The sequence below is a fragment of the Oryctolagus cuniculus genome, chromosome 16, assembly GCF_964237555.1.
Source record: "Oryctolagus cuniculus chromosome 16, mOryCun1.1, whole genome shotgun sequence".
Taxonomy (NCBI): domain Eukaryota; kingdom Metazoa; phylum Chordata; class Mammalia; order Lagomorpha; family Leporidae; genus Oryctolagus; species Oryctolagus cuniculus.
Genome location: NC_091447.1, coordinates 63643890 through 63671267, shown reverse-complemented (window position 1 = coordinate 63671267; position 27378 = coordinate 63643890). Strand labels below are relative to the sequence as shown.

Genomic DNA, 27378 nt, shown 5'->3' with positions numbered 1-27378 from the left:
TCCTGCAGGGCTCCATCACCAGTTGCATCAGGTCCAGATCTTGTTCTGGTAATGACAGTCATTTTGAACCCAAGCAATAAGACCTGCCAAAGTTCACAGCATACTGTAATGTGTGTGTATTTATATCTATATCTCTCATATATATTACATATTACATATATATTCTATATATTCTGGAATCTGCTCTGCCAGTCCTGGAATCTGAATGTCTGTTGGAGTGGAAGTTGGTCTATTTATGTCATATGGTACACCAGGATTTTCAGGAGGGTACAGAAGTGCATTTCTATTTCCTTTATCATTTTCCCTTACTCAAGATGATTTGTTCTAGGGATTGCATAATGAATTATAAGTGGCTTAGCAGCAATAGTAGTAAGGCAAGCAAGAAAGAAGAATCAGAAGAAGATTATATACTATAATATCTCAGAAAGCAATGGAAACACAGAAGGATGTGAGAAAGGTAAGTATATCTCAGGCAATGTTGAGTATGGATTGTTGAGTTCTATGTCTTTTATACACAAAATTTGTCAAACATACAAATTCATAGTAGAATATCAAAGCAAGACTTACACAAATATGGTGATCAAGGTATGGTGCTAGGTAATGATTACCTGGAAGGATTTGTTCCATTGCTTCTTTAGGAAGATGTCCAGTGGCTGGTCTCAGGAAATCTGGTCTAGCATTCAAGTGTTCTGCTCTCATGCAGTAGTTCCAGAGGAGGGTTTCCATCAGGCACAAAGTATAATTGTTAATTATTCTACAAGCATGTGAGATCATGACACTGACATTTTGTTTACAGTTTCTGTCTGGACAGAAGGTGTAATTATTACCCATTAAGGTCAGCATGACATATATCAGGATCAATATAGATATTAGAGTTGTGGGTACAGAAAGTAATACCTGAAGGGGCTCAGAGTCTATAAAGGAAAGGACAGAAAAGGGAACAAGCCAATCTGACATAGAAGCTCTGGCTACATTTCCCTCGATGTACATATTATTTACCATGGTAGGTAGATTCTTTCACTATAAATCTGTTAAGTAGCACTAGGATGATAGCTAGCTATTCAGTCTAGCTATGTTACTATTGCTTTTTCACATTTTTCACTTATAATATTGTTATGAAGGTTTAAACCAGTCTAATATTGCCATATTTTAGTAAGGCACTTGTTTCTTTTTGCTTAAGGGATTGAGATATTTGTTCTATAATGCTAGGTTGCAAAATTGCTATCTATTAAGTGTATTGTCTGCCAGAGGTAAGAAAGCTATCACTCAGGCTTTCTTACGAGAGCAACCCAAATATCCTGGCACTGCACAACACTGTGTGTTCCACCAAGCACACCGAGCACGCCAAGTGCACTAAGTCATCTTGAGCCCATGCTATGTTTCCAAAAGTATAAAACGTACTCCAGGCACATACTCACTCAGACTTACCTCCAATGGTGGAACTAGAAATGTGCCAGGGGATTTCAACTCAACCTTACCAAGGAGGCAGGTACCAATGCCAGCACACTTGGTAAAGTGATAAGTATAAATACACAACTGATCAAAAAGATAGGGTAAGTGTCGAAGAGATTACACAAATAAGACCAGTGTAAGCAAATAATGAAAGATAGAATCAAAAGGGAGAGAATGATCCTGCAGGGGAAACAGGACACACAGCAGACTCATAGAATGGCAAATGCCCGAAACAGCACTCCTGCCTCAGAATCAACCCTTGGGACATTCGGATCTGACTAAAAGGTCCATGAGAGTCTCACAGGCATAGAAAGCCATGACACGGTGGCAAAAAACAATCTAAATGAAAGATCCTGGTGAACAAGACCCCAGCAGAAGGATCAGGCCATCAAGGAGAGAGGCGCCTTTCTCTGAAGGGGGGAAGGAACCTCCACTGTGATACGGCCTTGACTAAACAAATTCAGAGTTGGTGAACTCAAGGGGCTTCCATAGCCTAGACAGCTCATAGCAAGAGCCTCGGGTGATTGCTGACATCATAAATAAGAGTGCCAACTATTAAATCAACAATGGGAGTCACTGGGTTCATGCTCCCCATGCAGGATCTCTGTCCTTAATATGTTTAACTATGAAACTCAAAAACAACACTACTAGTTGAACAATACCCTATACCTGGTTCGGTTGTGTGAGTGCAACCTGTTGAAATCCCTGCTTAGTATATACTAAGTTGATCTTCAGTATATGAAGGTAATTGAAAATGAAACGTGATGAAGGGCGGGATGGGAGAGGGAGTGGGTGAGGGGAGGGCCACGGGAGGGAGGGAGGTTTGGGGGGAAGCCACAACAATACAAAAGTTGCATTTTATATTCTACTTAAAACTATTGGTTGAACTCTGTAATTAATACACAATTACTCTTAGGTGTTTAATTAATGCTATAACTAGTACTCAAATAGTATTTTACACTTTGTGTTTCTGTGTGGGAGCAAAATGTGGAAATCTTTACTTAACATATGCTAAATTGATCTTCTGTATATAAAGATAATTGAAAATTAATCTTGATATGAAGGGGAAGGGGAGAGAGAGTGGGAGAGGGGAGTGTTGTGGGTGGGAGGGAAGTTACTGGGGGGAGGAAGCTATTGTAATCCATAAGCTGTACTTTGGATATTTATGCTCATTAAATAAAAATAGAAAAAAAAAACTTACTCCAACTTAGGTTTAAGTGATCGTTAAACTTGGGTTTAAGTGGATCTGACTGGTGGAGTATTTTTAGGTTGTAATTTTCAAGCACTAAAAGTAAATCTTGTAGTGCCTTGTAGATCTTCAGCTAATTTAAGCATCTAAATGTAAAAGCAAATGTTTTCCCTCTGGTAATACAGAGGAGAAAGGATCCTTAAGGGTAGGGTGCATAGCTAGTTATATAAATCATAACTAATAATATAACAATTTTAGGGAAAAGAAAAATAAAATTAGTAATACAATCAGCGGGGTCAAAGTTGGGTCATTTTGGCTAACTGCTTTCCCATGCCTATTAGCTGTCCAATAAATGTTCCCGTGTCCATCTCCGAAGAATCCCTGTGGAAACAGATTACTTTTGTGATCTTTTGCTGTCACCTTATAAGTTAATTTAGGGATTATAGTGGTATTTGGAGAACTGTCAATATTCGGTGCAGGGTTTAAATAGCTATGAGGTGATTGTTTATGGAATATTTCTCTTTAAGTTAAACAGGCTAAGTCTAAAGCTTGCTGCAGACTAGGCTGTATATCTATCAACTGCAGTTCTCCTTCAATTCATTTAATCTTTCAACAAAACCTGATGCAGTTGGATTAGCTCAAATGAAAATTCCATTGGGTACCCAAAAGATCAATTATATATTGAATTCTTTTAGCAGTTCAGTGTGACTCTTCGTCACTTGCAGCAATTTTTGGTGATCCATAATGGCTACATCAACTTTAAATGGCTTTTAACGTGCTTAATTTGGCTGGATAATTAGAGGACACGGTCATTCCTATCCCTGAATAGATATCCACATGGGACAGTCATATTTTTATAGGATAATTCCCTAGGGCCTATAAAATCAATCTGACACATAAAATTAAATCTGTCAGATGTGTCAGGTTTCTAAGTAGCAAGTGCTTCTCTAAATCTAAATTTATCTGTAAAATGTTCACATTTTTCACAAGATCTCAACAGTATTCTCTGCCATAATCAGAACATTTTCTGATTCTGCTTTTGAAAGCATTCATAATGGCTGTGTACACCTGCACATCCTGTGAGATGATGCACTTCCATCACATCTTTATCAGTTAATTCTGCCTCAGATTCCTGTGGACTAAATTCATAGGAATCTAACATTTTCTCAATATGTAATTTTGGAATGAGTCCAACTTCACCTGTATTAACCCATTATTAAATGAGCCACAACATGAGTGTTTAAATTTAAATAACCTTGGGGCAGTCTGTTAAAATGGAATTGCACACATTCCCATGTAAATGAGATGTAATCTTTATTTAAAGGCATGGCAAAGAACATAACTGACATATCAACCATTGTGAAAAATTTACTACTACTACTAGTAATTTTATGACTAATCTCCTCCACCTCTGACAAGGCTCCAGGCAGTTTTTGGCTGACTTGATTTAAACTTCTACGGTCTGCAGTCAATCTATATTGTCCATTGGCTTGATAATTGGTCTTACTGGATAATTATGTAGGTGACTTCTCCCTTTTTCAAGTATGCCATCTTTTTGTAACTCAAATATTTTTAAAGTTATTTTCTGTGTTCTCCCTTCAAGGGACTTTGTTGAGTAAATGTAAACTTTAATGGCTGTGGCAATTTTTTAGGAGTTATTTTTATTGATGCTAGTCTTCATTAACTTCCTTTAACATTTTTTAATGAAATGAACTCCTTGAGCAATATTGGAATTATGTCCATCCTCAGAATATTTTCTACTTGCTCAGAGGTAAACACTCTACATCATATTAGATCACTATTATAATTTAAAATTAATGTTAGTTTCATATGCTAGTACTATTATTCCTCCTAGACATGCTACATTTATATTTATATTATCCTTATATGTCCTATTATGTATTTTCCTAAGTAAGCTTACTTGAGACCTGTTATTAAAAATTCTAATACTTGATGTGCATTTTCCATATAGAATCTTATCTATGGCCTGACATTTGATATTTCATACACAAGAGATCTCTGAGGTTTCCTATATGTAGGAGCTCTTGGCTCCTGGCTTTGGCCTGGCCCAGCTCTTGCCATTGCAGCCATTTGGGAATGAACCAGTGAATGGACAATATCTTCCCTGCCGCCTTCTCTGTAACTCTGCCTTTCAAATAAAAAAAAAAATAAATCTTTTTTTAAAAAGTAAATCTTTTAGTGCCTTGTATATCTTTAGCTAATATAAAGATATAATTTTTTTTTAATTTTGGGGGGGCATTTCTCGAAGTAAGAGACAGAGATGGTTGATAAGTACATGAAAAGATGCTCAGTATCACTAGTCAATAGTAAACGGCAAATGAAAACCCCAATGAGTTACTCAACAAGATGGCTACTTTATTATAAAAAAAGGTAGTAACAAGTGTTGGTGAAGAAGTGGGAAAAACAAAACTGTTGGTGAGAACATCAAATGGTGGGACTAAAGATGTAATTATAATTGTATCCTCCACGGTGTTGGCTTGAGTCCTGGAGGTTCATATATGACATTTTAAAATGTGGTAGCACTTCTCTTAATATAACCTTTTTAATACCATTATTTGCTGCTATGTGCATTGATTTGTTAATTTCAGGGTTTTTCTCATATATTAAAGCTAGTCCTTCTCCCTTGTATGCTGTTCTTAGAGCTTCCTGGTTACTGCCCCATGTAGCAGAATCTCCTAAAGCAGTTAGCTCTATAATGGGACGTGTTTTGCCCAAAGCTTTAGCTGTGCAGGCCCACAAGAAAATTTCCTATTTGGATGCTGAGTGGTTATCTGCATTAAACATGAATTAAGCACCCGTGGTACAGTTACAGCACTTTCTTGCCTTATTTCATGTCCTAATAATATGATAGTAGTATTTGTTCCTAAATCCCGTATTTTTAAATAATCAATAAGCATCTTTCTATGTCCTTTGGCAAAAGTCAGTTCACCTCATTTCTAGTTCTTCTCTAGTAAGCTCTCTTCCTTCATCTACTCTCTGTGGGGGTCCTCTTCCATGGTGGTAACCTACCCTAAGCTTCCTGGTTGTAACTGGCTTTGCTACATGGAATGTCTCAGTGTCCCAACTTTCCTCTGGCTTACAGTCTCTACCTTTATATTCATTAGGTACACCTTTATCATCTTGAAATTTTACATGCTCAGACTCTGCAGATCTACTTCTAATTGCTTTCCTTAATAACATCTTTCTTTCATTTGTCACTATGGACCTGTGACAGGGACTTAACTGACAGAGCTGATATCTCCTTCCATGGAGCTCTACTTAAGAGAGATTCGAAATTCTGACAGGTAGTGAGGTCTCCCTGTACATCCATGGGGGTTTGTACAGGAAGCCTTTGTCTGACTTCTACTTCTGCTGGGCACCAAGGATCCTCTATACGTGGCACAGTATTAGGATGTCTCCTAATGATAAGTTGCTTCTTATATTTCTGAGCCAAATGCCAAATGTTAGGCTAGTATAACATTATATCAGAAGAGCACTTGATAATAGTAATACTTCAAAACAAATCTTCTCGACCAGAAATGAGATCGTGCCTTTTCTTCATACAATTCTCCCTTTACAAATAAAAGCTTGGCAGTAAACTTCATTGGATTTTTCGCCCCTCAGTATAATTGGGTTTTTAAAATTTTTTTAATTTTTTTTAAATTTAGGTTCCCCTCAGTAGAATTGTATCTAGTGACAAGCGACTAATAGGAAGCCAGAAACCTGTTTTAAATTCAAAAAAATATTTGTTTTGAATTTAAATTGTAAATGCTGACTTGTTTCTCCAACTGGGAACTGAACCTGGGTTTCCGTGGTGAAAGCACAGAATCCTGCTGAGAACACCACTTGCCATAAGCAGTGTAAGATGGCGCCATGAGTCTACTGCTTCCTGTAAGACAGTGGAGGAAAACCCCGCACAGAACTCCTCAGGCAGCCAGGCTGGAGTCTCCACAAAGGGGAGCATCCCAAGGTTAACCTCAGGCCTTTGCATTTGTCATCTATGCTTGGCTATGAGTGCAGGTTCTTCAGGCCTCAGAAGGGGGGGGGTGCTAGTCATGTGACACAATACTCCAAAAAACCAATATGATATTGTCCTATGCTCTAATTCATACCAAGATATCACACACTATGTCACACAATCTAAGCAATATCACCAAATGGCTATTTAGGAGAGAGAGAGAGAGAGAGAGAGAGAGAAGCCTCAGGCATGTTGCCTAAGTTAACAAACCAGTCTGAGTTTCAGATCTGTTGTGGTAGAAGGGGTAGCCCCACCAGGCTAACTTGCAGGCTGTGATGTTCTCATTCTCAGTCACTGCAACAGTTCTGGCTTGGTCTGTGGTGGTGTACAGGAATCTTCCAAAGCTGACCTCCTTGGCTCCTATCTGCGATGGCCTTGCCTTAAACCCCACATAGGAGGTAATGTCTTCCTCACTCATACTCACATGTCAGAGGAATATCAAGAGAAAACTCTCCATTTTCCTGTTTATCTTTCTATTTGTGAACTTGATTCATTCACATACTCCCTCATTTTAACACAAGCACCAGTACAGCTGCCTTAAAGGAAGCAACTGGCCTCAGCTTTCAAATGTTTTTGTCCTTCCTCACTATGTACGTAATTTGTCCTCTTATGCACTCACCTGTACGGTACAAGCATAGTTCAGGATGCCCTTACATCAGGAGGAATACTGTTGAACACATTCACTGTATGGACAACCTGCTAATTCTTTGTGTGCTGCAGCCATGGCCTGGATCTTACTCACCTGTTTCGGGGAATGTCTTCCCAGTGTTTGCTTACATGAGCTCACATGAAATTTCCAAAACTCATTGTAACCCCACCCTACCCCACCACTCACACTTTCCTTTATACAACCTTGACCACCAATATCTTATTTCTCAGTTCTGTCTGAATGCTTGATCTTACGTATGTCCTACAGCTTGCCAATCTCTGTGTTGCACACTATAACACCTTTCTACCACCTCAGAATGCTTTTCCTTCATACTGTACAGGTGATAAGTGCATCATTGGTAACATTCACCTGCATCATTCATTTCCTATAAAAGATTTGAGAAACCCTCTAAAACCTGTTTGCCTATTGTCAACATGCATGCATGCAACACACACCCACCCACCCACCCACACCCCCACCCACACACACACATAAAATGTAGATTTTTTCAATCTTTCAGAACATTAAAAGCCATGTTCTGTGTCATTATGAAGCCAGAAGCACAGGTAATGAAAGAAAAATAGGCAAATAATTACATCAAACTGAGGAGCTTTTGAACAGCAAAGGAAACAGTAAAGTGAAGAAGCAACTGACAGAATGGGAGAAAATATCTGCAAACTAGTCAGCTGATAAAGGATTAGTATGTAGGGATAATAAGGAGTCCATGAAACTCACTATACACAAAACAAGCAATCTAGTGAAGAAATGGGTAAAGGACAACATAGGCATTTTTCAAAGGATCATTTACAAAGGGCCAATAATGAGGCCAGCATTGTAGTGTAGCAGGTTAAGCCTCTGCCTGTGGTGCTAGTACCCCATATGCACACAGGTTGGAGACCCAACTGCTCCACTTCTGATCCAGCTCCCTTCTAATGCACCAGGGAAAGCAGCAGATCACCCAAGTCCTTGGTCCCCTGCACCCATGTGTGAGACCCAGAAGAAGCTCTAAGCTTCTTAGCTCAAGCTAAGAAGTTTATGAACAGCAAAGGAAACACTCGACAAAGAGAAAAGGAATCAAACTGAATGGTAGAAAATACTTGCAAACTATTCTCCTGATACACAATTAAGACATAAAACACATAAGGAGCTCAAGAAACTGAACCACAACAAAACAAACAACCCAGTGAATAAATGGGCAACAGAGATGAACAGGCATTCTTCAAAGGATGAAACACAAATGGCCAACAGACACATGGACAAATGCTCAGGGTCCCTAACCATCATGGAAACACAAATAAAAACCACAATGAATTTCATGCCACCTACGTTAGAATGGCTATCATCCAAAAATTAAAAAGAAAAAGAGAAGTGCTCATGAAGATGCGAGAGGAAAGGTACCTAGTCCACTGTTGGTGAGAATGTAAACTAGTACAGCCATTGTGAAGACAGTATGAAGATGCTTCAAAAATCTGAAAATAGATCTACCTTATGACCCAGCCATTGCACTCTTGGGAAATTACCCAAAGGAAATGAAATTAGCACATGAAAGGGTCCTCTGTACCCCCCACATTTTAGTGTATATGAGTGAAACTACATCTTTATATTTGATAATTTTTATAGCCCTTGTCTACTATTGCACAACAGTGGTCTTTGTATTTTTTCTTGTTGAATTCTTAATTTAGTGCAGGATTAAACTGGTGAGTATGAAGTGAATTGAATGTATGGGGTTCAGTGTTATGTGGCCACCAGCACCCCATATGGGAGCTGGTTTATGTCCTGTGACACAGCTAAAGGCCTGGGAAAACCAGCAAAGATTGGCTCAGGTGTTTGGACTACAGTATCCCATGTGGGAGACATGGATGAAGCTCTCGGCTCCTGTGTTTGACCTGGCCCAGCCTGGCCACTGTGGCCATCTGGGAAGTGACCCATTAGATGGAAGATCTCTCTTTCTCTCTCTCCTCCTAACTCTTGCTTTCAAAAAAATAAACAATATTAAAAAGGGGAAAAAGCAGGAGGAAGGAGGGAGGGAAAGGAGGAGGCAGCGAAGAATCATTGCAGGCTTAAAATTGAATATATGAAATACATGAAATCTGTTCTCTTTATGTAAATAAATGTTTAAAAAGAGGTCATTTTAATGCTAGCACCAGTACAACTGCTATGAAGGAGTGGACCAGCCCTGGGTTAATAACCCCCTAAACATCAACTCATGTGTGTCCTTTCTCACAGCTTGCAAGTTAGCCTGGTGGGGCTACACCTTCTACCACAACAGATCTGAAACTCAGACTGGTTTGTTAACTTAGGCAACATGCCTGAGGCTTCTCTCTCTCTCTCTCTCTCTCTCTCTCTCTCTCTCTCTCTCTCTCTCTCCACTCGGTTCTTTCCTCACACAGCTGTGAAGAACAAGTCTAGTTCAGGACGTCCTTACATCAGGGAGGAATGCACTTGAAACTTGCACCGTGTGGAGCAACTCTAATTCTATGCATTGAGTACAACTCCACAGCATTCCTCCTAGGAACCTGATTGAGGACGGCTTCCCAGTATTTGCTTACAGGAGCTCATATGAAATCTTTCAAAACGTTCTACACCCCACTGCACCCTCATTCTTCTCTATATTAAGCTTCTACCCTGATATCTCACCTCTCAGTTTTGTCTTTGGGGACTATAGTGTACCCTCCTGTGTGATATAAGCCTGGCATCATGTTAGCCTCTATGTTGTAGAGTGGCCCACCTTGGATCCCACCACAGAATACCTTTCCCTCAAACCACACAGGTGGGACTACTTTATTGCTGATACTCACAAGCATCAGTAATGGGCTATAAATGATTTGCAAAAGAGTCAGAAGTTACCTTATCTTCAAGTCAGGTTCCCATATCCCAAGTCCCCTCTGCCTGCTGTCAACACAAGTGCACATACACGCACACACACACACACACACACACACATATCTAGACTGTTTCCCTTCTGACAAAACTTTGATACCCACTTTATTATGATCTTATTATGCAACCATATAGAGAGCATAATCTTTTCCTGCTGCTATTCTCAGTAACTTGGAGCTTTTCACACCCATTCAGCTACTCTGCATTATCCCATGAAATCTTCAATTCCTGTTTCTGTGTAATGGATCCCTCCCCATCTGTCATATAGACCATTAACAAGTGGTATTTGAATGTGCCTACACTCAAAATATGCCATTGATATATTTCAATATTGATATATTTCATCTGTGCAAACATTCCAAACTTTTCCAATATGATTTTAAAACAATCCACAAAGAACAAACCTTGGGCTCTCTACCATTTAGTGTGATTTTCACCCGTCAATGACTCTCCATTTTCATTTTCTTTGTGTTTTATTTATTTTTGGTGACCTTAGCTGATCCACATACTGTATTTAAAACAGGCATTGTAAAGGAAACAGCACTAGGACTGCTAGGTAATGAGGAACCAAACCAGCTTTTAGTGAGCCCTCAAGCACTGACTTTAAGCCTGTAGTTCTTCCTCATTATGTACTTGTTAATGCTTTTCCTCACTCGGTTGCAATGGACATGTTTGATTCTACATGCCTTTCCATTTGGGAGAAGCACTGTTGAACAAATACAAATATTTGTTTGGAACAACTCCTTCAGAATTCCTTTCTCTTTGTGTCCAGCCTGTGGTGCGACATTCTTTCTGCCTTTCTTCCTGAGAACACCCACGCAATGTTTTTATGCTCACATGGAGTTTTCAGAGGGCCACTTCCTTTCCAGCTCATCTTCTTCTGATGCAGACGCCTGACCCTGTAACATACCTTGGACACTCATATGGAGTTCCAGGCTTCTGGCTTCAGCCTGGCTTGGCTCTAGTTGTTGCACTTTGGGGAAGTAAACTGGCAGCTGGAACTCTCTCTGTCTCTTTCTCTACCACATTGTCAGTGGGTGTTTGAAGTAAATGTAAACAAATAGGCATTTTAAAAACCCAATCTGTCCTCTGTAGGCCCTAGTGGCATATATTTTGTGCATTGTTTTACTGAAAGTACCTCCTGTCATGACCTTATTTTGTGACTGGTGCATTGCAGCATTGGACTCACCTTGATCAGCTCTTCTCTGTCCAATGAGGGTACTACATTCATCTGGATACTGCTAGCAAGGGCTGGCCATCTTGTACATGGCAGGCTAACCCTAATTTCTGTATTTCACCTGGGCAAATTGTCTATTAAAAACATTTTATAAGGAGTCAATAGTCTCTCCAACACTATCTGAAGCACAGAATCTCTTTTTCACACACACACACACACAATGTTTCTTATGTGCGAAATAATTCAGCCCATTGTGGCCAAAGTAGTAACATAAAATAAACCCTAATCTAAGATGATGCTATTGCAGTTTAGCTATTATTTATTTTTTAATTGGGGGATAGAACACAATTTGAAATTATACATTGTAGTCATTTGTAGGACTGTTTAGACTCCTATTATATGCAGTCTCCAGAACATTTTATCAAGCATTAACCTACTCTTCATTTCCCCTCCCCTCTAGTTCCTGGCAATCAGCATTCTATTTTCTGTTTCTGTGATACGGACCTCTACACATACCTTAAATAAGAGAAAGGAATGAACAAAGGCCTTGCATGGGGGTGTAACCAGCCCTCGTCTTTGTCAACAGTTAAACACTAAAACCTGCACTCTGCCCGACTGCACACTTCACAAATGTTTAGGCATACTGCTAAGGAATGCAGGCATCCCAAATGGTGTCTTACATGCAGTGTAGAATGCTGTCCCCATTCTCATATGGACTACATTTATCCTTTGATTCAGGGCCAGTGTGTTTCAGGTTTGTTAACATCAGAAACAGACAGTGTGGAACAAGCTAGTTGTTTGGACATTTCTGCAATTCCCTATTTCATCATTCCTTCTGTTAGCTAATGTTCCATGGCCTAGAAGGTTCTTACTCTTTTTCTTTCTGTTTGAGGATACCTACCCAACATTTACATGAGCACACACATATCACTTTTCAAAAGCCATTCTCTGCTCTGTAGCTTAAAGTCCTAGTTTGTGCCATACCATGTTTGAATCCAAAACTCAATGTTTAGGATTCTTCTTCCGCCCATTCCAACACTGACTCACCTGCCCATGTGTATCTGGATCCACTTTGCATCCAAATCCCTGCTGTCATTGGCAGACCCAGGAAGAGAGGACTTCATGACCAGACTTCATCTGGGCTAATCACTTCTTAAAAGAAGATGTTGGAAGAAGCCAGAATCTTCTCCTGCATTAAAGTAGATGGCCACAGTCAAAACCCTCTTTGTCTGTCTCAAACACAAAAATGGATGTCTCGCACCTGAACCAAGGTGTCCTGAATCACCAATGAGAAAAAATCACCCTTTGCTAACCTAACCAACTTGCTAATTTTACAGTTTATTGGCTTGTAACTATGGTAACATACACATAAGTGTTGACTTGTAAACTTGGAAACATACACATAAAATTTAGTAAGAGTATAGTTCAGGAGGGCTAAGTCTACTTCTTTGAATTTGACTCCACTACATGCCTTACATGATATACTTTGTTTTAAAGCAACAGAAACAGTCCTGGAAAAGAAAGAAGCCCCGCCAAGTCCTGTTTTTAGGAAGCACCTACATACTGACTCTGAGGCCCGGGTTCCACCCATTGTGTTTCCCTTCATTCCTCATTCACTCACCCATCAAGCACAAGGATTTCAGGACCGTTCACGCTGGGGACACAGTGTGGCCGTGGACATCACAGCTGTGTAGCCCTTTTTCTCAGTTTCCTTAGTTCCTTGCTTTAGCTTTAGCTCACATTCCAGGGTCTGAAGAGCTCATCCCCCTAATCTGATAACATCTGCCCAAGGTTTTTATGAGCTCACATGTAATCTTTCAAAATCCATTTCAGATTCTATAACAGCCAGACTGCTTGTCTTTGTCCCACCTCTACCCCATGTCCTGCCTCTTAGTGTCCCATTCCATCCCCTGTCCCATTCCAGCTCTGAACTCACCTGACCCAGCTCCTCAGGTTCGACTCTGCCATTGGGCCACTTCCAGATGCCACCAGGACAGGGCTTGGGGTTGTGTGCCAGAAGCAGGAAGCAGTCACCTGCTGACTGGACCTCATGTAGGCCAGTCTGCTGAAAAAGATTTTGGAGGAAGTCAGACATCTGACACTTTGAAACAGATGCCCAGAAGATAAACCGTCTGCTTATCTCACACACAAAATATATATGACTACATAATATCTGTTTATACTCCTGCAGGGCTTGGCCATTGGTTGCTGTTCAGCTCTGTCATGTGGAGAATCATTTTATAAACAAGTGAATGGAGGTTATAAGGCTGCTGGGGCCCACGCAAGGACATGGAGAGCTATCGTGTGAACACCACCATTGCAACCCAGTATACTACTAATTACTCACAAACGATGACATCCCAAGAGAGATGCCAGATGGCCTTCCTTTCCTCAATAGTGGATACAACAGATTATATTGGTACAAGTTATTCCTGGGGAGACTCTTGCTATCAACACTAAAGATGGGAACATTCAGAATATTCAACGGGCTGCCTATGTGCCTCTGATGTCACCAAGTGGTACTCTGTCACCTATATATCTTCCTCCTGGTTACATGTCTCAGGTGGTGTAAGACAATGGGATTATAAAATTCACATTGAGCCTCAGACAATGTCATGTGTCCACACCACTTTGATGCAAGTACCACAGTTCATACTATAATTCTCTCCTATGTATGCACGGGCCCTGAACTGATGCATTCTTCAAATCAAGGAGAATTTCCCCTGCCTTATGTCCCACAGCCTACACCACAGCAGCTGAGGCCACCACCACCAGCAACATTTATGTACCAGCAGAATAATGGTAGGATATGAATTTCCTAAATAGCACATACTTTTAGGTTATTAAAATTAACACATTTGGACAATTATTAAAATGTCAAAGGAGGAAAGCAGTAACATTTCAAGGAATTTGGGGATTTCATGAAGCTGTGTCAGGACTGATGATAATCCTTGGGTCTAACATTTTTATATTGTGCAAAATACAATTTTATATATACCAGTGTATTGTGTTTTGATATAGCAATGTAAAAATCCAGGAGCTTGGGCTGGCGCCATGGCTTAATAGGCTAATCCTCTGCCTGCGGCCCTGGCACACCAGGTTCTAGTTCTGTTCGGGGCACCGGACTCTGTCCCAGTTGCTCCTCTTCCAGTCCAGCTCTCGCCTGCTGTGGCCTGAGAGTGCAGTGGAGGATGGCCCAAGTCCTTGGGCCCTGCACCTGCATGGGAGACCAGGAGAAGCACCTGGCTCCTGGCTTTGGGTCAGCATGATGCACCGGCCACAGCACGCAGGCCGCAGCAGCCATTGCAGGGTGAACCAACAGAGAAAAAAAAAAAAAAGATTTTTCTCACTGTCTCTATCTCTCACTGTTCACTCTGCCTGTCAAAAAAAATCAGGACCTCAATAGCAACCAAGTGCTACAGATTGCACAACATGATACTCCTGTTACAAGCAGACATTTCATCAAAGCCCCAGACTACAGTTGTGTGATATGTGATGACCAGTTGCTTGGATGAGACTCAAGTTTTGGGATGCCCGTTTATCAAATCCTATGATGATGTTGCAGCACCCTGAAGAGTTTTACTGTACAGAAGTGATACAGTATGACTATGGTAGCAACTGTGGAGACAGTAAGAGAATCAACCTTCTGAATTCAGAGGAATTAAAATCTCTACCGAAACATCAGCATTGATGTGTGGCTATTTTTATAAACAAACAGAACAAGCCAACTTGTTTTGCCCTGGGAAGTATTGCATGGAGAGTTGTTGTTCATTATATCAATCTTGCAAACCCAGCCAAAGATAACTGCATCTCTAAATGTCATCTATCCAATGGAATCAGCACTTCAGTGCCTCAAGTTCTCTATGGAGTAAATGGAATTTCAATCCATCTTGGTTTTGGCACCTTGCCAAAGGTGCAACTGGGGGACCTGTTTTGTCAATTCTAGAACAAAAATGCCAGAAGAAAACCAAAGCTTCAGGACAGCTCAATCACAGAGCAACTTGCTGACTCAATCACAATGGAAACAGCCCTGCCTATCCTTGCAGCTATGACTGGTCCAAAGGACAGGCGTTTTTTCATCCCTCAAAGAAAGACTGCATTTTCCTGCATAAGGGAGCAGAAGAGCTACAGCTTAAAGGTCAGAGGCATCAGGATTGTCCAGAATTGTTCTCACCTCTCTGCACACATTTGAGTCCCAAGATTGGAGGGCTGTCATCCATGGAAATGGAGTTCAGCCCCTGGAGATAATGATGTCATTGTTCATAAGCCAATCAGTGACTCCTTCTCTCCATTACATGCCTGCTACAGGGATTTTCTGAATTCCAGGGAGACAGAAATTACTATAGAAGTTAGATTCCTGTGAGCAATGCCAGAGACTGGGCCATGCTTATTCAACAACATGTATATTCAAGATTATTGGAAAATAATCTATGGACCCTGGACTTTGTTATAAAATATTTGGGGATTAAAAGGAACAACAGTTTGAGCACAACCAGATCAAGTCAACTACAACTGCCACCACTCCCCAATGCCAACCCCTCCCACCAAATCAACAACAAAACCACACAGGTCCCCTTCTGCCTGCAGTGGAATCCTCATCCCCTGTAGGTGAGTTCCCAGGGCTCCCCATTTCTTTCACTCACTTTAACTCAGGGCAAATCATCAGAACTTACCCTCCTGGAGAACAGAGGGGATGAATCCCCCTCATTCTTCCCTCCACTATGGTCCTGCAGTTTGCTCTGCTCCAATCACATTGTAAGGTGAAGGCTGATGCAAGCACATTGATCAGGTGGGAGAGGATCTACCTGCCCATTGAAAGAAAAGGAAATTGTTAAAGGTGCTCTAGTCTATTGAACTAATTGGGAATGAAGGCAAAATATTTTAATTATATAACCAGGATTTACTCATGGAAAAGGGTCCTGTAATGAACCAAATAGTGTTTGGTTGAGGGATGATGTGCCATTGTGCCACATCCCCTATACCCAACATCAAGTTTCTGGCAGCCCAGTATTCTCAACCGTAAGATTCACCAGAATCATAACAGTGGGAAGGAAACTTCCTTCTGGGATTATATTTGTGAACCAGTAGGTATGGATGGGGTGACTGGATCACAAATGGGTGGGGGTGTGTTGGGATATAGAGAACTAGTAAGTAGAGCTGTTGGGAAGAGTTGGGGATAACATAGAGGCCAAATAGAAACAGGTAGGACAACACAGGGCAATGAGCAGATTAGGTATGATAGGAACAGGGTCTTGAAGAGCTGGGCATGAAGTGAATAAGGTCAGGTACTGGGAAGTAGTGTCATTTGTCAGGTAAGGAAAAAGGTGACAAAGAGAGGAGAACTGAGAGGAGGGTAGATTGCAGGATTATACTTTGATGGGTCTGAGGCAGGGCAAGACTGTGGTAAGAGGTCATACAGAAGGTAAGGACAGTGTGGAAGATCAGACAAGTGGGCAAACAGAATGTAGTCACAGAAGGTTGAGGTTGCTATGGAGGAACAAGAGGAAGGAGGTGGAGGAATCAGGAGGTGGAGAAAGAGGAGGGGAGGCTAGGGAAAAGGACTAGAAGGAGGGTGGGGCAGGAAGGCAGGACCAGAAGGAAGGTCAGGCTGGGATGGAGGAGCAGAAGGGCAAAGCAAATGTTGAGGTACAGATGGCCAGGAGGGTGAGAAGGAGGAGCAGCATGAGGCTGAGATGGAGGATAAGGAGTAGGATGAGGCTGGAATGACAGAGCAGAAGGAAGGACAGGCTGGGGGGCAGGGACAGCAGGAACTTGAGGCTGGTGTTGAACAGAAATATGAGATGGCTGATAAAGAGAAAGAAAAGGAGGGTGAGGCTTGGGAAGAGGACCAGGAGAAGGGTGAGGCTGATGTAGAGGAAAAGGATGGTACACAGGATGGCAGAGAGAAGGAAAAGGAGGGTGAAGCAAAGGGTCAAGGAGGGTGAGGCTGAGGCTGGGAGAGAGGAGCAGGAGGAGGGCAAGGCTTGGGTTCAGGATCAGAAGGCAAGCGAGGCTGGCACAGAGAAGCAGCAGGACGCTCAGAGCAGGGTGGGGGACCAGGAGGAGGGTGAGGTTGGTGTACAGGTGCAAGGGGAGGCTGGTGCCAATGTGGGGGGACAGAAGGTAGGTGGCGCTGTGGAGAAAGACTGGAGGAAAGGTGAGGCTTGTGGAGAGCAGTGACAGGAAGGTGGATTCTGTGTAAAAGGCTAGGAGAAGGGTGAGGCTTTTGTGCAAGAAGTGCTGGAAGGCATTTCTGGAGATCATGGCCACAAGAGAATGGAAGGCAGAGAGGAACATCTGGAGGAGGCTGGGACTTGTGTTTAGATGCAGGAGGGTGAGGCTTGTGCTTGGGAGCAGGGGGTGGACAGGGCTTATGTTTACAGATAGAAGGGCATGTTTGGTGTTTAGCATGAGAAGGGAGATGAGGTTTGAGTGAGGAATTAGTAGTAGGATGAGACTTTAATTGAATCCCAGGAGGGTGAACTGGGGGTACAGGAGCAGGGCCAGGCTGGGGTGCAGGATCAGAGGGAGGGTGGGGCCAGTATGCAGGAGCAGGTAGAGGAAAAGGCTCAAATACTGGATAGGGAGGAGGGTCCAGGAGAAGAAAAGGAGAGTCAGACGTGGGGAGGGCACTAGGAGGAGGGTGAATCCAAGATGCAGGATCCGGGGGTTTTGCCTGGTGTGAAGAGACAGAAGGGAAGTAACAATGGTATGGCCGACTCAGATAGTTGGGCTGGAGTGGAGGGCCCGGAGGAGGGTGAGGCCAGTGTGGAAAAGCAGGATGGTAAGGCTCAAATACAGAGCTAGTGGGGTCAGGCTGGGGTAGAGGACCAGACAGGGGAGGCTGGGCTAAAGGATCAGGAGGGTCAGGCCGGGGGGAAGATAAGGAATAAGGGGGAAGATGGCATTGGGAGGCAAAAATTATTTGGGGCTTATCTGTCATGTTGATTAGAGAGGCTCCTAGAAGTCAGAACCAGTGACTGGTAAGGGTCCAGGACTACAGCTGCTTTTATAGGCCAGCCTGTGTCACAGTGTCCCTTATGACATAAACATGCCCCACCCATCTGGGAAGTGAGTAGCCCCGCCTATCAGGGAAATGGTTCCATGGCATAGGTTCAAGAGGAATTAAGGGAAATAGGACAGAGAAGAAATGGCTCTATATGCTAGTCCTTCTTCTTGGGGTAACATGTACCTTGGCCTATCAGTAGGCAGAGCAACCAAAGGCCATGGATACCATTAGAATGTTGGCACCTAGAACTGAGGTGTGATGTAGAAGTAGCGAGATGTAAGAAGATATCAGTTCCCCAGTTCAGCTAACTCACTTTCTAAAGCCTTTTCACATCACTTATATCTCTGCATGAATATGAGGTAACCAGAGTTGCTATGTCCCTTCCATTAGTGTGGAGGATGGGAGAGGCCAGAGAGGGAATTCTCCTGGGCCAGTTGCTGGTGATAAGCAGTGGGATGAGAATTTGGGCCAAAAAAGGAGGTGTATAGGAGTGCTCCCAAAATCCAATCCAATCCTTATCTCCTTACCAGAATCAGGAGGACAAGGTTAGAAAACAGAGAAAGATGGGAATGATAGCATGGGGGGGGGGGGGGTCTCACACTTCTATCTCACTCAGTGTGGACAGAATGTGGATTTTAAGGAGTTCAAAAATTAAGGATTCAAAAAACCTGTGGAGGGTGTGGACATTGGCAAGTCAGGAACAGATCTTCAGGGGCTGAAGTTGCTTGAGGGCATGGTAACAGTTCCTTGAACTTGTGTGAGACTTACACTATCATCATAAAACAATCACAGGTTTTTGAACAACTAAGTGTTTACAAAATGTTATCTGGCTGGGATCTGAAAGAGGAATTTGATTGTGTTAGAGATTCCAGGGCTTCATTACCCACGATGAAGTCCACTCAGCCTAGAGCCCATGCTAATCGCACCCCTAGTTACTCACACCCCTTTACATTCTGTATTAAAAATTCAATACTCTGGTCATGCTGACCTGGGAGGACTGGTTTCTGGAACTCACAAGCACAATTTGTCTGCACAGACTTTCGTGAGTTCTAAGCTCAGTAGTCAGCTCCTCTTCATCATACTATGAGGAGACATATTTGGTGTGGTTACAGGGGGATCACAAAACGACCAAGAGAACTGGGAAGCGGCATGGCCCCCATGATGCTTTGACTATCACACATTCTACCTCAGAGCACAACTTAATAAATATACATTTCATAAGTACAACTTTGGGTTACAGTAGTTCTTCCACCCATACCAACCCTCCCACCCCCAAAACCATCCCACCTCCACTCCCTCCCCCATCATATGCTACATTCATTGTTAATTATCTTTATATACAGAAGAAAAACTATATACTAAGTAAATATTTCAACAGTTTGCACCCACACAGGCACACAAAGTATAAAGTACTGTTTGAAGACTAGTTTTACCATTAATTCTCATAGTACAACTCATTAAGGACAGAGGTCCTTCATGGGGAGCAAGTGCACAGTGACTCCTGTTGTTGACTTAACAATTGACATTTTTATTTATGAAATCAGTGATCACCTGAGGCTCTTGTCATGAACTGCCAAGGCTATGGAAGCCTCTTGAGTCCACAAACTCTGACATTATTTAGACCAGGCCATAATCAAAGTGGGAGTTCTCTCCTCCTTTCAGAGAAAGGTACCTCCTTCTTTGATGGCCCCTTCTTTCCACTGGGATCTCCCTCACAGGGTTCTTTTATGTAGCTCATTTTTTGCCACAGTGTCTTGGCTTTCCATGCCTGAAATGCTCAGAGCACAACTTTTCTGCAGTGTAGTTTTCAGCCCTTGTGACTCTGTATTTCCTCCTCCTGGGGCCCAGAACCCTAGGAACATTAACTGATAGGAAGGCACACATTAGTTACGGGGCATACTAGGCACTCACATCTGAGTGTGTGCTCTGCTGAGTCCACTATCTGAGATGGGTACCCCATGCTGGTTGACCTTTGGTGGGTTGTTGTTGTAGGGGATGTTTTTTTTTCTTGGCAGTGGCTTCTTTACTCCCTGAAGTCCCCTCTTCTACACAAAATATTTACAAACTAGGATGTGTGCAGCTACTTTGCCACCAAACAAGAGGCCAGGGAGTGGGAGCACTGCTGAGATGCAGGTTGGCACAGGGAGGTGTTCCTGAGGAGGACCCAGGGCTGGCGAGGCACAGGCCATCCTGCACTGCACTCCCAGGCCACAGCAGAGAGCTGGCCTGGAAGAGGAGTGACTGGGACAGAATCTGGCACCCTGAACGGGACTAAAACCCGGTGACCATCACCACAGGTGGAGCATTAGCCTATTGAGCCACAGCACTGTCCTAGCCTTCCAGGCTCTTACTCAGCATTCAGCTTTGAGGTTCCCTTGAGGTCTCAGCTCTCTGGGATGGGCTGTCCCTCCTGAGACAGTGACTCCACAATGGAGTAGCAAATAGAGGTGATCCCTGAGACAGACTGCCACTCATCCCCCAGGCTCTCACTGCCTGTCTCCAACATGTTCTTGCTGATGGAGTTCCTCAGGGACAAGTTCTGTGGCATAAAAGAGAACCTCACCTCCGGGGTTAGGTCACCCTTGTCCTCCTGGCCACCACTGCCAAGCAAGGTGCTGGCAAGGAGACACCCCCATCCAGGATGAGCCAGGCAGCTCCGGTGGACAGGAGGACAAAGGTATATACATTCAGGCATTTCATAGAATTAAATAGAGAGAACGACCCAAATGGAAAGCAGGATACACAGCAGACTCATAGAATGGCAAATGCCCTAAACAGCACTCTGGCCTCAGAATCAGCCCTTAAGGCATTTGGATCTGGCCAAAAATCCCATGATAGTTTCTCAGGCATGGAAAGCCAATGCACTGTGGCAAAAAATTACCTATATGAAAGATCTCTGTGAGATCTCAGTGGAAAAAATGGGCCATCAAAGAAGGAGGTATCTTTCTCTGAAGGGCAGAGAGAATTTCCACTTTGACTATGGCATTATCTAAATAAGGTCAGAATTTGTGAACTCAAGAGGCTTCCATAGCTTTGGCAGCTCATGACAAGAGCCTTGGGTGATTACTGACATCATAAATAAGAGTTCCAATTGTTAAGTCAACAACAGGAGTCACCATGCACTTACTCCACGTGTAGGATCTCTGTCCTTAGTATGTTGTATTATGCAAAATAATGGTAAAACTAGTATTCAAACAGTACTTTATACTTTGTGTGTCTGTGTGGGGGCAATCTGTTGAAATCTTTACTTAGCATATACTAAACTGATCTTCTGTATATAAAGATAATTAAAATGAATCTTAATGAAGCATGGGATGGCAGAGGGAGTAGGAGAGGGATGGTTTACAGGTGGGAGGGAGGATATGGGGGGTCTGCTATAATCCAAAAGTTGTACTTTCAAAATTTATAATTATTAAATGAAAGTTTAAAAAATAAAGACAAAAAGCTATGGAAATTAAATAAATACTGTTTTAGGTGCATGAAGCATTGAGAACATCATAGCCACTTATTATTTCAGGTTTGCCTTCATTTATACTAAAAGCAGAAAAACAGCTGAAAATAAATATATATGGATGAAACAGACATCTTGTGATATGGCTGTCATTTTTAATGCTGGTTTATGTACCTGTGGAAATGTGGTCTTTCTACTTTTTACTTATTGGACATTGTGGCTAGTGGTGTATTAGACTATGATTACAGGGTGGACTGAAATTATGCCTTTGCAAAATTCAAGGGCAAAAACAGAAAGGGAAGAAGGAGAGGGATCAAAGGAGGGAAAGAGAGAGGGAAGACAAGTGTGGTTGCCTGGTTACCATCCAGAAAATACATGAAACCTCTTCTCTTTATATTAATAAAATCTAAAGCAGAAAAAATCTAAAACATAAAAAAAACTCAGAAGAGCTGCCCAGAGCACACATACCACCCCACCTGCAATGAGGGCCCCATCCTGGCCCTCCTCCCACCCCCTGCCTCCCTCACCACAGGTGCACACAGCACAGCTGACTGTAGCCCTCGGCTCATCCCCAAGAGCCTGCATGGGATGCCACAGTCTTAGCCACACCTCTTTGTCCATCCTCAGTCTGTTTCTCTCTCTCTCTCTCTCTCTCTCTCTCTCTCACACACACACACACACACACACACACACACGTTCAAACATTCCACTGTAGAGAGAAACTTGTAAAAGGGGCAGGCAGGTGAGGGCTTACCTTGGAGTACAAGGAGTTCTCTGAGCCGATGGTCAAAGTGGAGCTCCAACTGGTGGACAGCTCCCTAGGTGTGACCCTGCTGGGGGTTGGGAGGGAGGAGGGAACACCCATTGGCCCAATTCCTCTGCATCCCTTCCCACAGAGCCTCCCACACCACACAGAGCTGACGACATAATTCCCAGTGTGTGTGTCAAGCCAGAGAGATACGTGGTACAAGCCCACAGCCCTGCCCGTGCTGGAGTACCTGGTGATTTGGGTTCCCACTCTGTTTCCTGCACAGCCCTGGGAGGCAGGAGCGCACAGGTGGCTCAAGTCCCTGCCGCTCACAAGGGAGACTCAGATTGGGTTTCTGGCTCCAGGCTGCAGACTGGCAGAGGCCCAGGTTTGTTGTGGGCATTTGAGGAGTGAACCAGCAGCTGGAAGCTGCCTGCCTCTCTAATAAATAAAATTCCTGGGGCCGGCAGTGTGGCATATTGGGTAAATCCACAGTCTGCAGTTTTGGCATCCCATATTGGCTCTGGTTCAAGTCCCTGTTGCTCCACTTCCAATCGAGCTCTCTGCTGTGGCCTGGGAAAGCAGTAAAAGATGGCCCAAATCCTTGGGCCTCTGAATCCTTGTGGGAGACCTGAAAGAAGCTCCTGGCTCCTGGCTTTGGATCAGCTCAGCTCTGACCATTGCGGGCAATTTGGGAATGAACCATAAGATGAAAGGCCTCTCTCTGCCTCTCCTTCTCTCTCTGTGTAACTCTTTCAAATAAATAACTAAATCTTTTTAAAAAACAATTCCTAAAAATGTGCATAGCATAATTATACTTTTACAAAACAAACAGATAGATAGATAGTTCATGCACAAAACTATTCAAAGGTTTTTTGTTTTGTTTTGCTTTCTGTCATCCAACTGTTTGAGAATGACCTCTCCTAGATGGGCCGCTTTCCAAAGTCTTTCAATCAGGCAGGAGAGCCCATCCCAGGGGTTACAACTCACCCGATAGAAGAGCCCATCCCAGGGGTTACAACTCACCGGATAGAAGAGCCCATCCCAGGGGTTACAACACACTAGAAAATGAGTGCCTCCAGTGGTCACCTTTGTCCTACAGGGGGTCAATGAGAATGGAGTCGCTGACATCAGTGCTTTGTCACATGAAATGCCAAGTGTGTTAGGGTCGGTTCTGAGCTAAGGGGCCCCGGGGATTGGGTCTCCACAGCTGAGTATCTTACTGGGGAGTAGTGTACTCTCTTCTTTCTCTATGTGAGACCCCGATGATGGCTGTGTGGCGTTTACCTCAAGAGTGGCGAGAGTGGTTGCCAGGGTCCACCTGTGTGTGTACCTCCCCCAAGAAGTCCTCCTGTGGAACTCCTCCTAGCCCCTCATGCTGAGGATATGATCAGAGGGCAAAGGACCAGGAACACAGCCTTCAGCATAGGACCTGTGACTCTCTGCAAGAGAATCCCAAAGAGTTGCCTCACCCCTCCCACCTCCACAGGATGCAGCAAGGCATTTCCAAAAAGCAGAAAATGCCCTCCAAGCAGGGCCAGCACTGTGACATAGAAGGCTAAGCCTCCACCTGCAGTGCCAGCATCCCACAGGGGCGGCAGTTCGAGTCCTGGCTGCTCCACTTCTGATCCAGCTCCCTGGTAATGTACCTGGGAAAGCAGTGGAAGATGACCCAAAGGCTTGGGACCCTGCACCAGTGTGGGAGACCTGGCAGAAGCTCCTGCCTGGCTCCTGGCTTTGGCCTGACCCAGCCCTGGGCCACTGCAGTCATTTGGGGAGTGAACCAGTGAATGGAAGTTCCCTCCCCAAAGAAAGAAAATGCCCTCATGGACACTGGCAGCCATGGTCTGGAACGTCCCAGGCTCCACACCTGTGAGAGATCGATTGCTGTGGGTGAGAAACCAGTACATGGAGTTTCACCTGACTGCCTGGATCTGGCCAGCACCTTGTACTTGAGATAAAAGGGACAGGCGAGGGCTCACCTTGGGGCATGAGTTCTCTGAGCTGATGGTTGAAGTGGAGCTCCAGCTCCCTCGAGAAGGCAGGAGCACCTGTCAGCAGAGCAGCTTCTCTTTGGGAAGACAGCTCACGGACGCCCCCTGGAGGCTGTGGGGTTCCCTGTGGTTTCCCTCTTAATCTGCAGAACCCCAGCCAGTCAGGCAGGTCCTTGCAGCTGTGGGAGCAGGGAGCTCACCACACAACAGGGGCATCTGGGCTGGGCTGAGATTCATATAGAGAAGACCTTGGAGGAAGCTCTTGGCTTTGGCCTGGCCCAGTGCTGGCCCTTGCAGCCATCTGGGGAGTGAACCAGCAGATGGAAGTTCTGTGTGTGTGTGTGTGTGTGTGTGTGCGCACGCGTGCACGCACACACAGGGGTCAGGAGCAGAGTGGTCACGTGCAATGTGCCCTGTGCAGGGGTCATGGGCAGAAAGTCCTGTTGGAGAGGGAATTGGCGATTGGGTTTCCACAGGGAGCCACCTATAGGCTGTCGGGGGAAATGGGATTATTTTCAGCTCTGCCACAGCCTGCACTGTTTGGGATTTACTCCTCCCAGATGAATCAGCAACTCCTGTGCCCACAACTGACCCTGGAGAAGAGAAGTTTGGGGAATCTTCTAGGGGAAGATTCCGTGGGGATAAAGGAAAGACTCATGAAATGAAGCTGTTGGACACTTAGCTTTTCCCCATGGGAGATTCCAGGGAGACTCGCAGCCCCTGGCTGAGCTATATCCCTGTGCACATGCCTGCCTCCCCAGGTTAGGCCTTGTGGGAAGGTCTTTAATTCTTAAAAATGTCATCCCTGGGGCCAGCTCTGTGGCTTAGTGGGTAAAGCTGCCACCTGCAGGGCCGGCATCCCATATGGGTGCTGGTTTGAGTCCTGGATGCTCCACTTTCGATTCAGCTCTCTGCTATGACTTGGGAAAGCTGCAGAAGATGGCCAAGTCCTTGGGCCCCTGCACTCACATGGGAGACCTGGAAGAAGATCCTGGCTCCTGGTTTCTGATCAGGCCAGCCCTAGCTGTTGAGGCCATTTGAGGAGAGAACCAGTGAATGGAAGACCTCTCCCTCTCTGTCTATAACTCTGACTCTCAAATAAAGTAAATAAATAAAATAAAACGCCTTCCCCAAGTGCTATGACATCACACAGTTCACACCGTTGGCCTCATGGGATGCCTCAGGACCTCACCCCTCCATGCATGGTTCACAGGATCCTGGGAGAATCTTAAGTGTTTTTGCTTTTTCCTGATGGCAGGTGACCTGAGCACCTCCTCAAGGTAGCCCACTAAGGAAGGCCATGTGCTGTGGCCCTGCATGGCGGGCATCCTGAGAGCTTGAGTCTGGAGAGAGGGCTGGTGGGGTTTTTCCAACCCAATGTCACCTTCCCTGACAGTGGTGCCACCCCTTTGCTTTCTGTGCAGCCCTGCAGGGATGGGGGGTGGGTGGGGCAGAAGGATCCCTTCCCTCTGGAGAATCTTTAGCTTCAGGAACTGAAACAGGGCAACCCTGCTTGGCACAGCCCAGTGGGGAACTCACAGGTGGCCGACCCTGGAGAACGCTGGGAGTGGGTATGGGAAAGGGACACATACACACAGACATATGCACACACAGGGGCCTGCCTTGCAGTGAAACAAGAAAATGTGACCCACAGGGTCCCCAGCCTCTCAGGAGCATAACAATGAGCCCACCTGCTGTTTGAGTCCCTCCTCCATGCACAGAGTCAGATCCCAGCTGCCTGCTGTGTCTGCAGCTTGGTCAGAGCGGTGTTGCACCATGAAGTCAGATGTGCTCATCTTCTTGGTCACTGGAAGCAGCAGAATGGGAGGGAGTGGAGGAGGGGGAGAGGGGTCACCACACCCACTCCCACCAACAAGCAGGCAAGAGGGCCTGTATGTTCCACCTGCCTGGGACAGGACCAGGTTTGTGCCCTGTGATCCAGGGTGACTTCCCCTACTAGGCTGGTCTTCCTATGGTGGGGGGAGGGGGAAGGGGTCAGTGGCAGCCTGTCCTGAGCCCTCTGCAGACCTGAGGCGCTATGGCAGAACCTCCTGCAGTGGAGACGCTGGCTGCCCAAGTGTGCGCACCACACTTTCCATGTCTCTGTTTTTTCCTGACAGCCACCATGCATGGGAGCGGATGGTTGGTATGGATTACTGCACTAGATGGCCACTAACAGCCCCAGGAGCAGATGGCAGAGGGTGGGGGGAGTGAGACGCCCAGCCCTTCCATTCCCTTGAGAGCAGCTCCTGGTTCTGAGCTGTCTGACTGACTACAATCAGTCTTCTTGCACCAAGAACCTGAGCGATGGTAGGAACAGGTCCACCTGTACTTGTTTGTAATCTAACACTCTTGTTTTTGCCTGGGCTTCTCCAGAGGCTATCAGAGCCATGGGCACAGCGCCTCCTGGTAAACCTGCTTGGGTAGTGCGCGTTTCCCGTAAAACATTGTAAGCTGACAGCATACATACAGCATGGAGGATGCTCACAACCTTTCTACCTCTCTACCAGCGCCTGTGCCCAACAGATGTCACCTCCATGTCCCCACACCCCCCCTGCCGTGTCCTCTAATCCAATCAGGGCCAGGGCCAGGGTGTCCACTCGGGCCATCTGAGTGAGCCACCAGTTCTCCACCCTCACACAGCACCTCTCCCCTTCTACTTCCCTCCCATCTCTCTTGGGTGGGGGTGAGGATGGGGGGAGCTCCTCTGGGCCTGGACAAGCTGGAGGCACACCAGGGCTTCTCTGCCAGCTTCAGATCACAGCCTGGGTGCTTCGTGCCTCTGTGGCCAACTGCCTCTATGTAATGGGA

General features: G+C 44.6%; 1 protein-coding gene and 1 pseudogene across 7 annotated transcripts in view; one reads left to right on the top strand and one right to left on the bottom strand.

Annotated features, from left to right (window-relative positions):
- Positions 1-27378, bottom strand: part of LOC100338792 (olfactory receptor 7A17) — a 72356-nt gene that overhangs the window by 30732 nt on the left and 14246 nt on the right. For 6 of the 7 annotated variants that reach the window (XM_070058906.1, XM_070058913.1, XM_070058910.1 and 3 more), the window contains exons 7-12: positions 22580-26374; positions 16039-16170; positions 15540-15680; positions 13302-13427; positions 11378-12554; positions 609-689 (exon numbers count right to left, since the gene is read on the bottom strand). The gene's annotated coding sequence lies outside the window, so the exon portion shown is untranslated. The remainder of the gene's footprint in view (positions 1-608; positions 690-11377; positions 12555-13301; positions 13428-15539; positions 15681-16038; positions 16171-22579; positions 26375-27378) is intronic. The other variant, XM_070058912.1, reaches the window with a different exon arrangement.
- Positions 431-15613, top strand: LOC100339287 (mRNA export factor pseudogene; annotated as a pseudogene).